This window comes from Taudactylus pleione, unplaced genomic scaffold (assembly GCF_031769625.1).
Source record: "Taudactylus pleione unplaced genomic scaffold, aTauple2 ptg000556l, whole genome shotgun sequence".
NCBI lineage: Eukaryota > Metazoa > Chordata > Amphibia > Anura > Myobatrachidae > Taudactylus > Taudactylus pleione.
In genome coordinates, this window is record NW_028284958.1 from 10867419 (window position 1) to 10889256 (window position 21838).

Here is a 21838-nt window from a genome sequence, read left to right on the forward strand (position 1 = left end):
GGTGAATTACAGGAGTTCAATTGGGGCATGGTAGTGGGTACCCGATAGATGGAACATTCTATTTCTGAAGTTGTGCAGACCTTCAACATTCCTCGATCTACAGTGTCATGTGTGTCCTGGGAATACCTCATGGAAGGCATTACCACCTACTGTGGACAGTGCAGTGGCAGACGATGGGTGCTTAGTGATTATGACCAGCGGCATCTGATCAGAATTGTCCGTAGTAACAGACAAGCGACACTGGCTGAAATCACATCCACATTCAATGCAAGATGTACCAGACACATACCCAGCAGGTCAGTCCAGCGATCTTTAGCTTCCATGGGATATGGGAGCAGAAGACCACAAGAATGCCCCTGTTAACACTATGACACTGGACATAGTGCCTTACCTGGGCTCGTGACATCACTATTTGGACCCTGGAGGACTGGCAACATGTGGAGTGGACCAATGAGTCATGGTTTCAGTTGTTTCAAGCTGATGGTAGGGTTCAGGTGCAGCGCAGACCCCATGATGCCATGGACCCCAGTTGTCAACTAAAGCACCATGCAGGTTGGTGGTGGTTCCACAATTGTGTGGGGTGCGTTCAGGTGGCATGGGTTGGGTCTGCTGGTCCCACTGAACACATCATTAACCGGTAACTGTTACATTACATTGCTTGATGACCATTTGCAGCCCTTCATGGACTGCATGTATTACCACATTGATGGAATATTCCAGCAGGATAATGCACCATGTCATCGGTCCCAAGTTGTCCAGATTTGGTTTGAGGAGTATTCTGGAGAGTTTCCATGAATGGTATGGCCTCCACATTTTACCGACATTAACCCAATCAAGCATTTATGGGACATAGTAGAGAGGTCCATATGCACTCAAGATCCTGCATCTACAAATATCAGGGAGATGTGTGGAAGCTATACAGACTACATGGGTCAACATCTCTCCAAAGGTCTTCCCTCCACTTGTGGAAATGATGCCATGTTGAGTTGCTGCACTTTGCTGGGCTAGAGGGGTCCTACACAATACTAGGCATCTATCCCATGGTTTGTGGCACTTCAGTGTGTTTCTGACAATATGTTGAGGCGCAATACTAGCATATGCTAGGAATGGCCATTGGTGAGCTGTCCATTGATGGTTCTGTCTGTGATTACTGTGGTGAACCAACGATGGTTTGCACCACTCGAAGGCCACTGCTGCTGAGGGGGCACAGAGGGGCGCTAGCCAATCAAAATAGGGGTAGGGGCTTAGCATATGCCAGGAGCGGGGCTAAACTCCATGACACTGAAACAGGAAAAAAAAACATTGATTTCTACTCTGCCATCGATGGCAGAGATCCAATTGATCTCTGTCATCAATGGCAAAACCATCGACCATCAATAGTTAACCATTGATGTTTGATAACTATCGGTGGTAGATGGCCATCCCTAGTATATGCTATTATTGCCTTAGTAGCATCAGGTGTACATCAGATTGACTTACATATCAACTTTGAACATATACATGTCTATAAATTAAAGTATATTCATTTAGGATTATGGGTGAGGGGGGTGATGCAGAGCTGAATCTGTATTACACATGTTCCATGTATGTTTTCACACTGGCAAAGCTGTGAAGCCAAAAACACACAACTATGGGTGATCCAGTGTCATAAGCAACTTAGACATATCTCCACTTGAGGCTGACGGGGCGTAACTGAGCTCTAATGGGGCATTAATATGTAGGTAAAATTCAGAGAGAGCGTGTTGCAGGAGTTATAGGCTCTGCAGAGTTGTGTATATAAATGAAATGACACCTGTTTTCAGATTAATCTTTTGCACTAGGGATAGGACTGGTTCAACTGCATACTGATAATGATGATGGACATAAATCAAGCATATGGAGGGGGCAGTGTGGCCACAGTGATTTGAACAATACATAAGTTCTGTTTGGGTTCATTTGGGGCATTTGCCAGCTGTGCCTTGTCATTGGAAATTGTATGTGACTGCTTCATTTGTCATAGCAAGGGAGCTCACATTAATCACACGTTACTAATGATAAAATTAATTTCAATAAAACCATACAATGTTTGTACAGTGAAAGAAAAGAAATAAATAAGAACATAAATAATATTTATGTAGAATTTTTTTAAATATAGATTTTTAAAACTAATAGAAACACACTAGATACATCATTTTTGAGAAATGAGATTTAATTTATATTTTTTTTTACCTATGTCAGTTGTTCCAAACCTGGGTGTCGTGACACCCTGGGGTGCCACAGAGCGCTTGCAGGGGTGCCATGAGTTGCTGGGCCAGTACCAAATCAACCAGGGATATCTCTAAAACCTGGACTGTTGGAGAGCCAAGAGGACTGCGTTTGGGAACCTCTGTAGTAGGCAAAAACAGTGCCGGTGGCTGCCAATCATAAAATATGTGGGCAGACATAAGTGCAACCATGCCACCATCACATAACTAAGGATGACATTTAAGCACAATTTACCTAATTTAATGATTTTTGCTACATTTCTCAATAAGAGACTTTTGACCTTGGGATGGCGTGAAAAAAAATGCTGATACTATAAGGCACAGTGATTCATCAAAGATTGGAAACCACTGGACTATATTGTTTGGTTACAGGTTTATGCACAAAAGCATCATTTATCCATACATTATAGAGCAGAATGCATCAATTCTGTCTGTACCATGCCCTGAATATTTCTATGAAATACACTATTTGCATAATTGCATTCTACATCATTTCTCTTGCAGAATGGCAGCATAGTGCAATTTGCAAATATTTACATTTCTTCCAGACTTATTTCTGTCTGTAAGCAAATATCTATCTATCTCTGTCTCTCTCTCTCTCTCTCTCTCTCTCTCTCTCTCTCTCTCTCTCTCTCTCTACCTATCTACTATAATAGGATTGGGGTAGGAGATCCCTCTCCTGGGGTAGTTGGACACCTCCTCATACACAGCAGCTAGGTAACAGCACACCAGTCCAGGGTTTTTATGCAAGCTAGCTGGATCTAGTTTTTATTGTGCAGTAATAAAAAAAAATTAAATCATAAACATAAATCCTTGCCCGTCTGGGCACTAACTAGACAATTAACTTTCCTCTCTAAGCGGTTGGGGGGTCTAATGCCCTCTCCTCAAACATAGGCATATGCACATTACTTACAATAAGTATGTCACAGTGTCTCTGAACAAGCCTGTCTGCTTGTTCTCCCCAGGTGTGAGACCCTGAGCCAAACCCTGACCCAGCTTATATGAGCCTCTTCCAGGTGCAATCACTAATCGGCCTGCATTCAGGCTGAGAGGCCTAAACACCTGAAATGGCCCTGTGGATGGAGCCCTCTCTTCTCTCTCAAATCCACACCTCCAGGACCCATTATCCGACTTTTACTAAAAGCCCAAAACTCCAACAAAGCAAATATAGACTTTTCCTGGGGGTCTAAAAGACATAGGTTAGAAACCTTCTACAAATGTACACTACATTTAACACTTCACCAGTGCTTCTATCACATATCCCCCCGCCATTTATTTCGACCTGTGGGGTGGAACAACTGCAGCATCTAAACAATACACATGAGACAAAGCATCTGCATTGGCCAGCTGGCTTCCTGGCCTGTGTTCTACTGTAAACTTAAAGTTTTGTAATACCAAGAACCACCTTGTTATTCTCCCATTGCTTTCTTTATTCTCTGACATCCATTTCAAAGGGGCATGATCAGTGTGATCAGTGGTCAACCTAAATTTCTTTCCCATCAAGTAGTACCTGAGAGTTTCTAATGCCCACTTTATTGGCAGCTCTTCCTTCGCAACCATAGAATACTGTCTATGGGGCCTTAGAATTTTATCCATCAGCCTTCGAAAGGTAGCAGGTGCCCCATGTAACCCAAATGGCAACATCTTGTATTAAAACAACCCTTCCGGTGCAGAAAAAGCTGTCTTTTCTTTGGCATTCTCAGTTAAAGGCACTTGCCAATACCCTTTGGTTAAGTCTAGAGTAGTTAAATACCTGGCTGTTCCTAATCTTTCAATTAGCTCATCCAACCTAGGCATTGGATAGGCATCAAACTTTGACACACTGTTTAATTTACAGAAATCATTGCAGAAGCACACACTACCGTCAGGCTTTGGAATAAGCACAATGGGACTTGACCACTCACTATGCGATTCTTCATTTACACCCAATTCCAATTTTTTTTAAATTTCTTTGGACACTGCTTCTCTTTGGACTTCTGGTAATCTATAGGGCTTTAGGTTAATCTTAACCACTGGGTCAGTGATTTTGTCATGTTTAATGACTGTGGTTTTACCTGGTATGTCTGAGAACAAAACCCTATTTCTGATAAGAAATTCTTTAACTTCCTGCTGCTGAATGTACAACAGGGTTTTAGCTACTGTCAACCAATGGCCCTGGGTTTATTGGAGGGGCTGGGATGGCTGACAGAGCTGATCTATCCTTCCAAGGTTTTATAAAATGTACATGGTATATCTGTTCTGGCTTTCTTTTCCCAGGCTTGTAAACGTTAAAATTAACCTCCCCCACTATTTCTAGAATTTCAAAATGGGTCCTTGCCACTTAGCCAAAAGTTCATTTTCTACTGTGGGGATCAACATCAGCACTCTGTCCCCAGGAGCAAAGACGAGTAACTGGACATTGCTGCTGTGCCTGGTGGGCCTTTTGCAAGTGCTCTCCCACTATCGGCACCACTACAGCAATTCTTTACTGCATTTGGGAAACATGCTCAAAAATAGTTTTATACGGACTGGACTGCCTCTACCATGTCTCTTTGGCAATGTCAAGTAATCCCCTTTGGTGTCTCCCATACAATAAATCAAAAGGTGAAAACCCATTGGAGGATTGGGGAACCTCTCTTATGGCCAACAACAAATAAGGTAACAAGTATCCCCAATCTCTACCATCTTTGTCCACTACTTTCCTTAGCATCTGTTTTACCCCACTCCACAATGCTGGTGACCTCGACATTGCATAGCAGGGGCGGGGCTACAATGACACAATTGCATTGTCACACCCCCGGACCTGCCAACTTCTGCCAAAGGCCCACCCATCACCAGCCTCAGACCGGCCCCAGACCTGCCCATCTCCACCGAGCCCCACTCCCTACAGTGCCAAGCTGGCTGCTTCCTCCTACAGGAGGCAGCCAAAATGTTGGCAACTATGAGCTACAGTATCCAAACACTTCTGTTATTTCCCATACTTGCTCATCACACACCGCCTTATGATGAAAATCAACCAATAACAACATCACAACATTATCTGCAACCAAAACATTTAACAGTATAGAGGAAAGAAATTCACAGGGTTCAAAGGCCATATACAGAAATAAAGGTGAGGACAAATGCTAAGGACAATCTATAAAACAAAATTAAGTGGTGATAAGAGAAATAGACAGATGAGGCAGAAGAGAGAGATGGTGTAAGAGTGGGGGGGAATGAGAGGCCACTGAAGAAAGAGAGAGGAGAAAATAGAGAGACATGAGGAAAGAGAGAGAATAAGAGAGATAGAGAGGAAACAGGCAGCGCTTGAGATAACATCTAGCAGGGCCGTAACTAGGGTAGTGCGGACAGTGCCGTGGCACAGGGCACCTCAGGGCAGGGGGCGCTGTTTGGGCCTGTCAATTTTCCTGTTTATTATCATTCCCACTTGTAGCTTCCTCTACTTTTATCCCCAGCATCTCCTGGCCTCCCCTATCTCATCCCTGGCCATTCCCCACGAGGCCTTGGCACTTTTTCAGGTGCACTATCTTATGTCCCTATTTAAAAAAGGGTGAAGGGGGCACCAATGCTCTCTTTGGCACAGGGCACCAAAAAGTCTAGTTATGGCTCTGACATCTAGTTCCCCATTCGAGAACAAAGCTAAACACCAGCTGCATTTTTCGTTTAGTATCACTGTGATACAAAAAAAATATCACTAGTATTTACCAATACTTACCACTCTGGAGAGCACCAGCAAAGTCCTCCTTGTCGGTGTGGTCCTCCACTCAGCTGCTGGCAGCCTAACGCTGCCAGCCTAACGCTGCCAGCGACGGACTTCTGTGAAATGTGCATGCGCAGCACTCCATCTGCGCATGTGCATGGCACTGTAACCCAGCGCTGGGTCCCGAATCGCTCTCGCTAAAGATGGTGACTGCTATGCAGTGACAAACAGCAGTAATTTTATATTACCGCTATTTGTTGAATACAGAATGGATGACATAACCCCTTTAGAGAATGCTAAAAGGATTATGTTTCGTTGTTGAATGGGACCCCTAGTAAGATAATAAAGTTTGATTAATGCAGACACTTATACACTCTCTGGACCAAATGCCTATAAGTTGCAGGATCCGGCAGGATCCTGGGGATTTAACCAGTACATTTATACATGAATAACTTAAGAGGCAAAACCAACAACAATCACCAATCCTCTTCCCTCACTTCCTCCTATTGCCCCTCCTCCTCCTGGGCACGGTCCACATGTGCACCCTGCTCTCTGAGGGTCTCATTTATCAATGAGTTTTATCATTCACAACGAGTGATAACATTTGTTGCATATGATAAATAGTGCTACAGCCAATCTGCTCCCAGCTGTTATTTTTCAAACAGATGAGAGTTGGGAGCTGATTGGCTGGGGTTCCAGACTATAGACAGACCCTAATTAGATAGACAATTCTTAAATACACACCAGATGTTAGACAGTCAATTGTTAGACAGCGACAAAAGGTTGACAGGGACAAAAGTCAGACACACTAAAGTTTGACAGGGTCAAAAGATTGACATGAAAATGGTTGCCGCAAAACTAGTTGACACATTTTTTTATTTTTTTATTTTTTAGGGTTAGGCACTTACCCAGACGGTTAGGGCTATGTACCAAGGGGGAGGGTTAGGGTTAGGCACAAAGGGAAGGGTTAGGTTTAGAGTGAAGATTAGGACTAAAAAACAAACAAAAAAATTGTCGACTATTTTCGTGTCGATCATTTTCATGACGAACTTTTGACCCTGTCGACCTTTTGTACCTGTCAATCTTTTAATATGTCAGACACACTAAAGTTCGACATATTAAAAGATTGACAGGTACAAAAGGTCGACAGGGTCAAAAGTTCGTCATGAAAATGATCGACACGAAAATAGTCGACAATTTTTTTGTTTGTTTTTTAGTCCTAATCTTCACTCTAAACCTAACCCTTCCCTTTGTGCCTAACCCTAACCCTCCCCCTTGGTACATAGCCCTAACCGTCTGGGTAAGTGCCTAACCCTAAAAAATAAAAAAATAAAAAAATGTGTCAACTAGTTTTGCGGCAACCATTTTCATGTCAATCTTTTGACCCTGTCAAACTTTAGTGTGTCTGACTTTTGTCCCTGTCAAACTTTTGTCCCTGTCTAACTATTGATTGTCTAACATCTGGTGTCTATGTAAAGCTGCATACACACACAACGATTTTGTTACCAATGATTTTATGAACGATTATCTGTCAGATTTTTTAAAGTGTAATGGAGCATACACACGTTCAGATTTTTCTCCAGATCTGAACGATAACGATTTAAAAAATCGTTCAATCGTTCATATCTGAAGGAAAATCTGACATATCTGACATATCTGTAAGATGAACGATTTGAACGATGCGTGTTCCCGATGGTCAGATAACGATATCTGAAATCTGATGTGTTTGCAGTCAGACTTGGACGATTCCATTCATTTTAATGCAGTCAAAAATCGTTCAAATCGTTCAAATCTTTGGTAAAATCGTTCAAATTGTTCAAATCGTTCAAATCGTTCATCTGACAGATCTGACAGATCTGACAAATCTCACCGTGTGTATGCTCCATAAAGCTGCATACACACACAACGATTTTTTGAACGATTATCGTTAAACAATAATCGTTTGAAAAAATCATTCACTTTCTGAGTCAAATGATGAACGATTATCGTTCATGCGTGTTCACGTTTGTAGTTTGTAGTTTGTAGTTCAGTCAGACTTGTCAACTGAACGATTTTCTTTAATGGAATATGCAAAAATCGTTTGTAGTTCAAACAAATCGTTCATTATACTTTAAAAAATCTGACAGATAATCTGACAGAAAATCTGACAGATAATCTGACAGATAATCTGACAGAAAATCGTTCATAAAATCGTTCATAAAATCGTTGGTACCAAAATCGTTGTGTGTGTATGCAGCTTAATGAACGATTTTTTGAACTACAAACGAATTTTGCATATTCCCTTAATGAAAATCGTTGAGTTGACAAGTCTAAGGAGCGTACACATGGTCAGATTTGTCAGACTTGTCAGATTTGTCAGATGGACGATTGAACGATTAAACGATTTGAACGATTTGAACGATTTTACCAAAGTTTTGAACGATTTGAACGATTTGAACGATTTAACGATTTTTTACTACATTAAAATGAATGGAATCGTCCAAGTCTGACTGCAAACCCATCAGATGTCAGATATCGTTATCTGACAAACGGGAACGCGCATCGTTGATCGTCCATCGTTCAGGCATGTCAGATATGAACGATTTTCCTTCAGATATGAACGACTGAACGATTTTTAAATCGTTATCGTTCATATCTGAAGGAAAAATCTGATCGTGTGTATGCACCATAACTGAACTACAAACTACAAACTACAAATGTGAATGCGCATGAACGATAATCGTTCATCGTTTGACTCAGAAAGTGAACGATTTTTTCAAACGATTATCATTAAACGATATAGTTTAACGATAATCATTCAAAAAATCGTTGTGTGTGCATGCAGCTTTACTCTTACACCACACCTGATTGTGCTGGAGCACCATTATCATACGCAACAAGTTTTATCACTTGTTGTGAATGATAAAACTCATTAATAAATGAGTCTCTCAGTATTTGCTCTGTATATCTGAGAATCAAGCTAGTTTGGGGTTTTAATTTTTCTTTTTGGATTGTTTGTTTAATAACTACACAGGTGTAATGCACCATTTTTTAGGTTTTTAAGAAAGTAAATGACTAAATAATGTACCGTATTACTACACCCTTCACATTGTGCATGTATTGTTTTGGTTACATAGTTTACATAACACCATGAGCAAACTGTATAGGGAGGTGGTCAAGATAAATTAGTCACACTAAGGGGCATATCCAATTAGTCGCTAATTATCGCGCAGGTCAGGATTCAATTAACGGGGACTCCATGTGCGGTTGTCCGCGAGACCCCGCGCACGAGTCGCCACTGTCAGGCTTTACCTCGCACCTCATGTAGGTGCGAGGTAAAATCTGCGTGAGGCCATCCTATACGGTCTCGCGCGAGCGTGAATAACACACACTGATTCCGCAGTTCTCACGGAATCAGTGTGTTCTCGCATGGATGTCCTGTTTTTTTGATGCGCGGAAAAAGCTATTTTATTGAATAGCTAATCCCCGCGTCGCGGGACTTTAGCTCGAAATTTAGCCACGGATGAAACCCTGCGGCTAATTGGATATGCCCCTAAGTATGCTGTATCACCCCCAGTGTCTGAAAAGTGGAAATGCCCCACTGAAATCAGGACTGTTGGGAGGTATGTATTAGCTAATAAGCATGACACAAGGAGTGTGTGTAGCTAATATATTAATTAAAACGGAATTCTTTTAATGCATGTTTTCATTTATAACCTTGAAACATTGAAACAAATATGTTGGAGAATGTAATACCCCTTTTCCACCTAAATTCTGTGTCTGACCCGGAGTTGGAACAAAGGCCCTCATTCAGAGCCGCTCGCTATTTGCGGTCGTTCGTTCTAAAACAAGGGGTGTCTATTCAAATGAACCTTTCGCTAATTGCGGTCTGTTCACGCCTCTAAGTCTGAACGAGCGAGCAAAACTTGCGGTTGTAATTTTGAAAAATACGCCCCCTTGCCGCTCGCACCATATGTCATGTCCGCTATTTATTAGATTAATCGAGTACATCGAACAGCGTATGAACTGCTCGCTATTCTTGTGGCTGGTTTTTTCAACCGCTATTTTGCGAGCAGTTCTGAGTAAAAAAAAAACAAGTGACGTGGTCAATGACGCTGCTGTATTAATTATGCACTCCCTTAAAACGCCCGTTTTGACCTTTAAGCACGCCTGCGTTCGAATTCCACACCCCCGTTTTCAAGCACCTTCCCCTGTTACCACCCACATACGCCTCCTTCTGTCACTCAAAATAGCAGGCATTCGCTATATAGCGAACAAACGATTTTCGTCCGCACTGACTGGTTCGCGCATGCGTATTAAAATCCGTACGCATGCGCAGATGTGCGAACATCAGTCAGAAAGAACGAGCGGCCGCTTACGAGCAGCTGCTTATGAGTGGCTCTGAATCAGGGCCAAAGTTCCTATCAGGATCAGACCCGGAATTTTGCCGGAGCCAACTCTGGATATTCCCGAGTCGGCGCCGCTCACACCGGAGTCGGGTCTGCATAGACCCGGCTTTTCCGGCCTGAAAGTGGACGCTTGGAGATGACGTCATCTCCAAGCACCACTGAAGCCGGACCAATCGGCCGGCTAGCAGCGTACTCCAGGTCATCGTGACCCAAAGTGCGCTGTTCTCACAGCAGGGTTTCATGGGCTACGCCCGTGTTAAACCCTGCTAGTTACCTGGGTTGGATTGCCGGGTCACTCGACCTGGCAATCCAATCCTCTCCCCTTTTACACCAGGGAGCTGCCCGGGTTAACCCTTCAATAACCCGGTTTTTAGCTCCGGTGTAAAAGGGGTATTAGAGAAGACACCATTTATGTCTGTACATCCTCTCTACCTCAAATTGGAATCATCTTTATCCTTTGGTAGTCAAGATTTTTCATATAGCCATGTGATGAATCTAATAATTAGCTGAGACATATAAAGAATTGTATGGTGATGCCCTGTTTGAATTTAAATTGGTATGTATTAATTTTGTTACATGTTGCAAAAGAAATAAAACTCCTACGTACCTTCATTTTTCTTACTGATCTATATGTGCTTTATGAACTATTTCCTGCAGTCATACTTGTATATTTATATATTCCCCATTCAAGTGCCAGCATTATTCACCTCCATAAACAGTATGTGATCAAATTTTATTTCCTAGTATGAGTCAAGAGAGAAGCATGTTGTCACATGAATTGAACCTAGCTCCATATTGCTTAACTATTTTATACACGTAAAAAGCCTGCAGTGCAATTTGACATTTTTATGTGATTAACCATTTGTCAACTTTCTTCACAGAAGCAACATATTTTATTTAATTTAGCATAGAGTATGTATACAACATCCTTACTGCCAGGCTCCACGTTTTGCCTCAGAAATCAGCTCCAGTAATTTGGAAGATTTCAGTTGTAGTGTTTTGTGGTGAGACGGGTTGTCTCTCACCTGAATTGCCCACATTCTGGTGGACTACGCTACCTCCAAGGGAGGCTGGAGTGAAACCTGTGCCTTCTGCAGTAGCAGTGTAGGTGTGGAATTCCAGGTTTTCACATTTACACAGACCCAGCTGGAATAATCACTGGAGCACAGGAAGGGTTTAAAACTCTCACACACCTGATGCTTATTATCCTGGTGCTGAGTAGCAGCCAGTAAGTAGGGACACAGTGTTGTAGTGATGGGGTCCAAGGGCTATGCTGGAAGAGCATGCCCAAATTGTGGCTGCAAGCCACTGCTGACTGACTAGCACAAGGAGTTCTGAGACTTTTATGTTTGTTTGTTCATTTTTACGTTCTGTGCCTGTATGTGTGCAGGCCTAACCTCATGTATGCTAAGGTGCAGGGTCTGCTACCATTAAAAAGACACTGCTTTACCGAGTACCTGCCTGTCTAGATTTCTCATTTCTATAACCCGTTTTACAGTTTTCATTCCATTACATGACAGTCTGTTCCTGTGTATATTGGTTCACTCTAATATATTTCATCTAACCTTTTTTACAAGTTAGTGGAAATAAAATCCATTTGTTCATTGCATTATTATAAACATAAATGCAAACAGTGTAGACTGAACAGATACAAAAAATTACAGCTGAAACATATTTATTGTACCAAAAATATGACATGCAGGAAATACATATTTTATGGAATTGAAATGTCATATAGTCAGAAAATGTGCCTGGTTGTTGCAATGAGGATAGGGATGGGTACAGGATGCCAGTGCTCGGGATCCCAGCAGTCAGAATCCCAACGCTGGCATCCCGACCAGGCTACAATCCCGACGGCTCTAGGTAAGTAACCCTAACCCCTAACCCTCCCCGGTGCCTAAACCTAACATACTCCCCCTAGTGCCTAAACCTAACCTCCCCCCAACGCACCCTAAACCTAACCCCCCCAGTGCCTAACCCTCCTCCTAGTGCCTAACCCTAACCCTCCCCTAACCCCGCTACATACCTTCGTGATCCCGGCGGTCGGGATGCTAGTGCCAGTAAGCTAAGAGTCGGGATTCCGGTGTCGGTATTCTGAATGCTGGAATCCTCGCTATCATGATTCTGAACATATCCCTGAAGACTGGTCTCGTATGTGCATCATGTATATTATAATTCTCCTTTATTTTTATGGCACCACAAGGGTTCCGTAGCGCCTTACAAAGCACATAAACAAATGTTCACAACAAGAGAACAGTGACTAAATGTACAAGACAATGCAGTACAAGTACATGGTTTAAAAACATTTCTGCAATAGTGGTCTTAATACATAGCAGAAATCAACAGTTTGGTGCCATTGCAGGGAGTATACAGTAGATGATAGTATATGTAAGGGAATTATGCAGTAGATGATAGTATAAGTAAGGGAATGAAAAGCACATGAGGGAAGAGGGCCATACTTATAAGAGGTTACTGTCACGGCCAGGGTATTTCAGCATGGCGCTAGGCGGGTGTTACCTGTGAGGTCATTGTGGCGCGGGCTGTCTGGTGGCGGAGCTGGTGTCTGGCGGGGGGCTTTGGCTGTGCGCGTTGTTGTGCGGCCCTGTTGTCACTCTGCGCTGGTGAGGCCTAGCGGCGTCTCCGTTCCGTCTGGCATGGGTGCCGCCATCTTGCCTTCTGGCCATGTGATGCAGCTGGCCAATCCTGGTGAGTCACATGTTCCCTCCGGCCAGTAACAGCATGGCATGGGGTATTTAGGAAGGGTCAGTGCCTTCCTTCTTTGCCAGTGCAACGTGTATCTCAACCTAGCTGAGAGGGAGTTCTCTGTGCTCACCCTGTTCCTGTGAATTCGCCTGTCTGCCAGTCTGCCTGTCAGCTCCTAGCTTCCGCTGGACTACCTCACTTCCTCCATCACCCTTGCCCATACCTGAGTGCCTGAGCCTGCTGACATCCTGCTCATTGCCTTAGTTCACTACCTGCATACCTGGCTATTATTTTCCTGCTTCACTACCTGCATACCTGGCTGATTATTTTCAGTCTCACTACCTGCACACCTGGACAGCTCTAATTGTTTCTACTTGGACATTAACCCATTACTCCCACCACAGAACTCTTGTGCACATTTATATATTCCTGGACTTTTATTTACTGCTATAGTTTATGTCTACTCAAGCCCTTATTAAAAAACCTAGTTTTTTATTCAAACCCGCTTCTGTGTTCACTCCTGCTACCACCCCGGGTCCACAAACAACCCAGAACATAACAGTTTGCACTGGCCCCATGGAGCCGGCCACGGATCAGGAGTCAGGAGTGGATTTGTTCCGGAGCATTTCTGGTCGTTTAGAAAATCTGGAAAACATGCAGCATCAGATGGCTCAATTTCTGCAAGAGATGTCCAAGCGACAGGATAATTTACAAACTTCCTTTTCTACCCCTGTAGTACCAACATCTACATCCGCATCAGCATCTGGGAATACAGGAGGCAGATCATCTCCTCGCTTACATCTTCCTCTACCAAGTAAATTTGACGGCAACCCTAAACTCTGCCGAGGATTCCTAAATCAGTGTGACATACATTTTACCCTGCAGCCTGACAACTTTCTAACTGCAAGAACTAAAGTGGCTTATATAGTCTCTCTGTTATCCGGCCAGGCCTTAGAATGGGCTTCCCCACTCTGGGAGCGCTCAGATCCGCTACTGGATAATTACGCAGGCTTTGTGTCATCTTTCAGGAGGATTTTCGATGAACCTGGGCGTACTGTATCAGCATCATCAAACATCATGACACTGAGACAAGGGGTCCATCCTGTCAGCCAATATGCCGTGCAATTTCAAATTTTAGCATCCGAGCTCAAATGGAATGAGGAAGCCCTCACCTCGGCCTTCTGGTATGGGTTGTCAGACCGACTAAAGGATGATCTAGTCACTTGAGAGCTTCCTACTAATCTGAATGACATGATTTCGTTGTGTATCAAAGTTGACCTACGCTTTAGGGAACGTCAGGCTGAAAAACACAGAACCGATTGGCAAAGGTAATTTGCCCCCTCCATTCCTACCCGTCCCATTCCTTCCCCTATTGAAGAGGAGCCTATGCAGGTGAATCATACACACCTCTCCAAAGAAGAACGTCAGAGAAGAATGCAAAAGAACCTCTGTCTGTACTGCGGAGAGTCCGGTCACCTGCTGATCTCCTGCTCCCGTAAACCGGGAAATGCCAAATCCTAACTGACCCTGGAGACATCAAGTTAGGAGTTATGAGCCCGTCTCCAAAAATTTAAGATTTTCACGATTACCCTAGCGTTGGATCTTAAACCCAAACTTGTCTTTGCTACTGCTCTACTTGACTCGGGAGCAGCCGGAAATTTCATAACGTCTAGTTTCATAGATAAATTTCAGATTCCCTGTTCGCCTCTCAACCATGCCATCACTCTGACCTCTATAGATGGACGCCCTCTAACTAATGGGATAGTCACCAAGGAGACTCAACCAGTATTGGTCCATATAGGGGCACTTCATTCTGAGTCCTTAAAATTTCTGGTGATATCAGAGGCCTCTCAAGAAATTGTTCTTGGTCTACCCTGGTTGCGTCAACATAATCCCAGGATTGATTGGAGTTCTATGCAGATTCTGTCATGGGGTATGGATTGTCACAAATCCTGTCTTCCAAAAATTTGACCAGTAAGAAAGACAGTTCCATTAATTTCTTCCGCCATTCCCAAGGAATATCAAATGTTCGCCGATGTGTTCTCAGAACAGCAAGCAAATACCTTATCTCCTCATAGGGAATGGGACTGTCCAATTGAATTAATACCTGATAAGACACCACCTCGTGGTCGTACCTATCCGCTGTCCTTGCCTGAGACTCAAGCCATGACCGAGTACATCCGGGACAACTTGGCAAAGGGGTTCATTCGCCCCTCTACTTCACCTGCCTGAGCTGGGTTCTTCTTCGTTGGCAAGAAGGACGGTGGTTTAAGACCATGTATCGATTATCGAGGCCTTAATGACATTACTGTGAAGAATCGATACCCTCTTCCCCTGATTACTGAATTGTTTGATAGGGTCAAGGGCTCTGTCATTTTTTCTAAATTAGATCTGAGAGGGGCTTACAACCTCATTCGTATCCGAGCTGGCGATGAATGGAAGACCGCTTTTAATACCCGAGATGGACATTTCGAATATTTAGTAATGCCTTTTGGATTGTGCAACGCCCCTGCTGTCTTTCAGAGTTTCATTAATGAGATTTTCCGGGATCTGTTATATGTTTCGGTTGTTGTCTATCTGGATGACATACTGATTTTTTCACCCTCCGTGGCTAAACATCAAGAACATGTTAAAGAAGTTTTGACCCGTTTGAGAGAAAATCACCTTCACTGCAAACTGGAGAAGTGCATCTTCGGTGTGCCCAGTGTACCTTTTCTCGGCTATGTTATTTCTGGCTCCAGTTTGGAAATGGACCCCAAGAAGGTACAAGCAATTCTGGATTGGACCCGACCTCAGACACTGAAAGCCATCCAGAGATTGTTGGGCTTCGCCAGTTATTATAGACGCTTCATCAAGGGATTTTCTACATTGCTGGCTCCCATCACAGCCTTGACCCGCAAAGGTGCTAATCCTTCCCAATGGTCACCCGAGGCAGAGTCTGCCTTTCATCTTCTAAAACAGGCCTTTATCACAGCACCAGTTCTTCGACAACCAGATCTGGACAGGCCTTTTTTGTTGGAAGTAGACGCATCATCTGAAGCTGTGGGAGCAGTCTTGTCTCAACGTTATGAGGACAACCGAGTCCATCCTTGTGGGTTCTTTTCTAAAAAAATTTCACCTGCCGAAAGGAACTACGCCATAGATGAGCAAGAGCTACTAGCTGTTAAGTTGGCGATGAAGGAATGGAGATATTTACTAGAAGGTGCTAAGTTCCCATTTACTGTATTTACGGACCATAGAAATCTCCTATTTCTCAAAAAACCTTCAATGTGTGAGTCCTCGTTTAGCCCGCTGGGCAATATTCTTTGCCAGGTTTCAGTCCACCCTGACCTTCCGGTCTGTAGCACTTAATCAGAAGGCTGATGCCCTATCGAGATCTCTCCTCTGTGATGATCAATCTGAAAATCAAAGCAATACCCCTGTCTTGGAATCAAGAGTCTTCGCCGCATTACAGCTTCAGCCTCCTACGGGAAAATCATTTGTGGCCCCGGAATAAAGGAAGCAGCTTCTCACTTGGGCACATTCCTCTCGCTTCGCAGGGCACTCAGGCACTCGGAAAAACCTTGGAGTTCCTGAAAAGACATTATTGGTGGCCTTCTATAAAGGCAGATATAATGGAGTTCATCTCTTCCTGCTCCTCCTGTGCCCAGCATAAATCATCACGACAAGCTCCAGCTGGGGAATTGCTTCCTCTACCTACTCCTTCACGTCCATGGACGCATCTCTCCATGGATTTCGTCACAGACCTGTCAGTCTCTCAAGGCTTCAACACTATCTGGGTTGTAATAGACCGATTCTCTAAGATGGTCCACTATATACCGTTGAAGAAGTTACCTTCTGCTCCTGACCTGGCACAGTTGTTTGTCCAACACATATTTCGTCTACATCGCCTTCCTGATGAAATTGTCTCTGACTGTGGTGTGCAGTTTACTGCAAAATTTTGGAGGGCTTTGTGTTCTGTTCTTCAAGTGAAGTTAAACTTTTCCACGGCCTACCATCCGCAAAGCAACGGCTCTACCGAGAGAGTTAATCAAGTTCTAGAGACTTTCTTAAGCATTTTTATGTCATCTTCCCAGGACAATTGGGCTGTCTTGCTGCCATGGGCTGAGTTTGCACACAATGCTTCCTACCACTCGTCAACTAACCAAACGCCATTTCAGGTGATTTATGGCCTTCATCCTCGTGTTCCCGAATTCCGAAGCCTGCCTGTTTTTGATGTTCCGGCCGTGGAGGACACGGTGCGGAATTTTGCTGCCATCTGGACTCAAGTGCGGTCTGATTTGTTGAAGGCATCCTCTCGTTATAAGACCCAGGCCGATAAGAAGCGTAGAATAGTTCCACGCATGCAAGTAGGAAACCAGGTCTGGTTGTCTACTCGGAACCTTCATCTAAGAGTTCTGTCTATGAAATTTGCACCCCGCTTCATCGGTCCCTTCACCATAACAGAAGTCATTAATCCAGTGGCCTACCGTTTACAGTTACCCCCATACCTAAAAATTCCTAATTCCTTCCATGTTTCCTTATTAAAACCCCTAGTCCTGAATAAGTTCCATAATGCTCTACCTGCTTCTTCTCGAGTCCAGACGGAGAGAGGAGTTGAGTTTGAAGTTGCCCAGGTCTTGGACTCTCGTCTGCGCAGAGGTCATCTACAATATTTGCTGGACTGGAAAGGTTACGGTGCAGAGGATTGTTGCTGGACCGATGCTCGTGATGTCCATGCTCCCATGCTCATCAGGAGATTCCATTCTGCTCATCCGGAGAAGCCTGGTGAGTGTCCTGAGGCCACCCCAAAAGGCCCCCCCTTTTGGGGTACTGTCACGGCCAGGGTACTTCAGCATGGCGCTAGGTGGGTGTTACCTGTGAGGTCATTGTGGCGCGGGCTGTCTGGTGGCGGAGCTGGTGTCTGGCGGGGGGCTTTGGCTGCGCGCATTGTTGTGCGGCCCTGTTGTCACTCTGCACTGGTGAGGCCTGGCGGCGTCTCTGTTCCGTTTGGCATGGGCACCGCCATCTTGCCTTCTGGCCATGTGATGCGGCTGGCCAATCCTGGTGAGTCACATGTTCCCTCCGGCCAGTAACAGCATGGCATGGGGTACTTAGGAAGGGTCAGTGCCTTCCTTCTTTGCCAGTGCAACGTGTATCTCAGCCTAGCTGAGAGGGAGTTCTCTGTGCTGACCCTGTTCCTGTGAATTTGCCTGTCTGCCAGTCTGCCTGTCAGCTCCTAGCTTCCGCTGGACTACCTCGCTTCCTCCATCACCCTTGCCCATACCTGAGTGCCTGAGCCTGCTGACATCCTGCTCATTGCCTTAGTTCACTACCTGCATACCTGGCTATTATTTTCCTGCTTCACTACCTGCATACCTGGCTGATTATTTTCAGTCTCACTACCTGCACACCTGGACAGCTCTAATTGTTTCTACTTGGACATTAACCTATTACTCCCACCACAGAACTCTTGTGCACATTTATATATTCCTGGACTTTTATTTACTGCTATAGTTTATGTCTACTCAAGCACTTATTAAAAAACCTAGTTTTTTATTCAAACCCACTTCTGTGTTCGCTCCTGCTACCACCCCGGGTCCACAAACAACCCAGAACATAACAGTTACGTTCTAAAGGGGATTAGGGCTGGATGACTTGAATGAAGAAGTGGGTTTTGAGAGCCTGTTTGATGTTTAGTAGAGAGGTGGAGAGTCAGAGAAGGGAGAGGAAAGGAGCTGCATGTGCAAAATCTTGGAGGCGGGAGTGGAAGGAAGTAATCAGTTGGTAGAAGAGGCAGCATTCATTTGTAGAGCGAAGAGGATATTATTGTATTACCAGCCTGTGAATATTTCACTGCAGCCAACATATAATTTATACCCCTTTCACCAGACGCGTATTAAGAGAGGAGGTGGGCTGTGTGCATTTCCCCGTCATGGCACCCTCCTCTCTCCCCAGCAGCCACCCACATCACCACAGCAGAAAAATTCTGGGCACTAGTCTGTGCCCAGAGACTACTGCGCATGCGCAGGCCACCATTTTCCCAGTGAGTACCCTATTGCGCATGTGCAAAAGGGTCAACTCAGATCAAAATTCTCGGGACTTTGACCCTGGTTTTTACCAGGGTCGGAGACACGACAATTTCGACCCAGGTTGACCTTTTCAGACAGAAAAAAAAACCATGTTGATCAGCAAATTACCGGGTCAAAATGTTTGACCTGGTAATTTGGTTTTCTGTCTGAAAGGGGTGTCAGGCTGGGATTGGCATTCAAATGTTGGGTAAAAGCCGGGTTTTAGGGACATTTCTATCTGAAAGGGGTATTATTAATTAAATACTCTCTTACAATGATCTTCCTGTATCCAGCTAAATAACTACAATAGCCACCATAGATGCATTCTATTGCCCACCACTGTTTATATTTGGTAGTAAAATAAAAAGAGCCTCTCACCAATGTTGGGTGCAAGACACTTTCTTATAAGTACTGCTTACCCAAAGCAAAAGACACTAATGATGTGGATTATCTTTTGTGGGACATTGAATTACTTTCCTGGTATTTTTCTGATAATCATGTTTAAGGTTTACAATTACTCTTAAAGCTGCAGCCGTCACTTCCATATACACATTAGTAATAGTTTATTTGATTTAATTTTCCACATGCCTCTTTAATGCCTCTCAGAGCCCATGTGCTTATTTTATGTCATCAGAATCCTCCCTGTGCCACTTATATGCCATCAGTATCCTCTGCATGCCACTCACATGCCATCAAACTCTTCCATGTACTTTTTATACAGATGTGTCCTTACACAGTAGCATGACACTCGGCTAGCGCCAGGCGTCTTTTTAGCCAAAAATGCATCTAAATTGCAATGCGATGTGACTAGAGTGCACCAGCAGACTGTGCTGATTAATTTGATATGCTTCACTTGTATATTTGTGTGCGACCGACTGAGACTCTGAACCTCTATATGAAATGCTACAATGTAGCGGATGCAGTTTTATTCCTTCATATACAGACTCAGGTGCACAAAGATACATAAATGTCAAATGTCAAATAAATCAGCACAGTCTGCTGGAGCGTCCTAGTCGGATCACAGGCAAGTAGTGCTGTGTGGCTCATTGAGGCTAGATGTATGAGGAAACATCTGTACTATGGTGTCAATCTCTGGTGGTTGGCCATACCATCTCTGGTGACTTGGCACACCCATTAGTGGGCCTCAATGATTTCTTCCCCCTGGTGGGCCCTTCATGTCCAAGTCCGACACTGGGCAGATGTAGTATGTTTGGAGAGGAAGATTAGCTGGGCAGCAGCAATGAGGATAGATTGGAGTGTCGTGAGGTGGGAGCAGGGAGGCCATATAGGAGGAGGTTCCAGTAGTCTAATCTCGAGATGACCAGTGAATGGATGAGGGTCTTAGTAGCATCCAGGGTAAGAAAGGGTCTGATCCTGGAGATATTTTTTAGATGAATATGACTGGACTGCAAGAGGTACTGGATGTGTGGTTTGAAGGAGAGGGAGTAGTCAAGGATAACTCCAAGACAGCGCACTTGGGGGCTAGTGAAGATGGTTGTGCCATCAATAGATAATGTAATTGTGGGAAGTGAGTTTATGCAGGAGAGTGGGAAGATGATCAGATCAGTCTTAGACATATTAAGTTTAAGAAAGTGCTGGGATATCCAGAAAGAGATAGCAGAGATAGAGTCAGAGATATGAGTGAGGAGAGAGGGGGAGAGGTAAGGGAAAGAAAGGTCAAAAGAGCTGATGAGCTCACCTAAAGAGGATGTATGGAGGGAGAATAGGGGTTGTCCAAGAACAGAGCCTTGGGAGACAACTCCTGTTAATGGAAGTGGGTGGGGAGTGGAGTTTTGAGAGGAGAAGAAGGAAAGGTCAGATAGGTTAGAGGACAGCCAGGAGAGGACTGTCATGTAGACCAAGGGAGAAAAGGATTCGCAGGAGGTGAGTTTGGTCCACAGTGTCAAAAGCAGCAGAGAGGTCAATAAGAATGAACTTGAGAGTAGTGGTTCTTGGATTTGCTAGCAAGGAGGTCATTGCTGACATTCGGTGGAGTGGAGAGGATGGAAGCCAGACTGAAGTGGGTCATGCAGATAGTGGGAGGAAAGAAAGGCTGTAAGGCGGTTGTACACAATACGCTCAAGGAGTTCAGAGGCAAAGATTGGTCGGTAGCTGGAGAGAGTGTTAGGATCAAGGGTAGGTTTTCTAAAAATAAGGGAGTCAAGGGCATGCTTCAATGAGGAGGGGGAAGTGCACGATGAGAGGGAGAGATTGAGGAGGTGGGCAAGATTGGAAGAGGCAGAAGGAGAGAGGTAGCAGAAGAGGCGAGAGGGGATAGTGTCAAGGGGGGAGGTGGAAGGAGAGGAAGGACCGGATTAGGCTCTTGACATCATCTTTAGATACAGGGGAAAATTCATTCAGAGTTGGTAAGATGGATGGGGAGGGGTAGGCTGGGAAAGGAGGGGGCGAGCTGAGGGTCTGGTGGGATATGATATCCTAATGTATGGAGCCAATTTTAGATGTGAAGTAGGTGGCTAAGTCAAGGACAGAGAGTGAGGAGGCGAGGCGAGAAGGGGGTGGGCAGAGAATGGAGTTGAAAGAGATGCTGGGGATTTGAGGACTGAGAGATCAGGTTATTGAAATATGACTGATTAGAGAGGGAAAGGGCAGAACTGTTGGAAGAGATCATAAATTTTAAATGGAGGAAGTCAGCCTTAGAGCGTGATTCCTCCACTGTCGCTCTGCAGTTTGTGAACACTTTTGTAGGTATCTGGTGCATTTGGAATGCCAGTGTTGAGATGTGGATCTGTGAGGGTGATAAGTGATAGCAGGAGC